Below are 1,712 nucleotides of genomic sequence, written 5' to 3'. Positions count from 1 at the left end.
GAAATCCAAAGCATCTAAAATTTTCTGGACTGCTGATGAGCTTTATACAGTGCAGTGACAGGCAGAGCAGGGAACATTTGGAGGTGGGATGTCGGGTTAATCACTGCAAGAGAATTTGCTGTGAATGACTGTAGTGAATGGTACAATTGTTTGAGATGCTGTTTGTATTTTTATCTGTGCTAAATGCCTAATTACATCCAACTATAATTGTTTAGCTATGCAAGCTAAAGGAAAGTTTTCTTTTCCCTTGGGCTCACTTTTAATAAAAATGATTTTTAAATCTTAAGATTGATACTTTTGTTTTCATCCACTTAAAAGGAGATAGGTTGATGTTCTCGGGCAACACACCTCAAAGGAGCGGGAGAGGTTGCTGCAGATTTGCTTTTCCTTTTTCATAATTCCTGTTATTATTCCCAGTCAGAAGCACATATTATTCCCAGTTCATGTATGAGTAAGATGCTCAGGCTGTGAATGCCCCATCTAACTTGCATTAAGGGGAGGAACCTGGTCAAAGTATTGCCTTCCTCCAAGAAGATGGGTGGTGGCAGTGACAGTGCTACAAAACCGATAACCAGAAGCTGCGTGTGGACAGGAGGAGGCCGAACTACAAGGTGGAACCAGGAGGGTCAAGACCTTTCTCATCACCCTCCATTAAGTATCCCTCCTCTGGCCATCCACTGCAAAGAGCCGTTGCTGTACGAGATGGGCGGTGAAGAAATATAAATAATAAAATACAATAAAATAAAGACATTTTCAGTAAATTGGTAGGCAGCATGTTTCCAGAGAACATCAGAGTTCAGAAACTGCATGCAGATAAACAAAAGCCCATCCACACTGGAAAAAAGAACAATGATCATAATGTGGGGTATTTTAAAAATCACTTTCACTGAGTAAAAATGGCAGTGCTGATAAAGATGACAATTCCTTCCAAGTACTTTTAAAGATCCTAAACTTTCAGTTAGGACTCACTTTCTGCACATGCCCACAATGGATTATGCAGATGCTAAAATATTGCAAAGACTTTTGAAAAACATTTCCCTAATTCAGAACTCAATCTAGAGAACTGTTAGTTTTTGGCAAGCACAATGGAGTTCTGAAGCATCTATTGGAGAAACGAAGTGATGGGAGCAATTTGTGATGATGGCTCCAAACATTATTTAGCATTTTTAATTTTAAAATATGAGGCAAAGTCTCTTTCCTTTGGGCCATGTGATTTTTCAGGTGATCTTCTATCATCATTATTGGCAAAAAAAAAAAGTGCCAAAACATCCTGGCAAAAAAAGGTGCCAAGAGAAAAGAGAAGATGCTACTTTTTTAATGAAATTCTAGGAAATGTACTCAGATATACTGCAACTTGATAGTTAAGCATGTCTTAGGATTCTTTCCTAAATATTTAGGATGGCAATTTCATTTTGAATTTCACATTTCGCTATAGTTATGAGAATGACCCTGTTCCACAAAACTGCCAGAAACTGAAACAAAGGTCAGCTGGAACCTGAGAGAATAAAAAAAGCAAAAGATATTCAAGGGCTCAGTGTAGGAATTATATGATCACTATATAGAGTTAAGTCTCAGTTCAAGAACAGTTTGTATCCCATTATATTCTTTACTAATCCATTGGTTAAACTTAAAATGATATACTAGTCTGCTGACATCCCCAAGTGATGTCAGATCAAAGAGTCTTGCTCCTATGTTTTGCTGCACTGCAGCTG

This window comes from Candoia aspera, chromosome 5 (assembly GCF_035149785.1).
Source record: "Candoia aspera isolate rCanAsp1 chromosome 5, rCanAsp1.hap2, whole genome shotgun sequence".
In the NCBI taxonomy this organism is placed as follows: domain Eukaryota; kingdom Metazoa; phylum Chordata; class Lepidosauria; order Squamata; family Boidae; genus Candoia; species Candoia aspera.
This window is presented reverse-complemented; position numbering follows the sequence as displayed.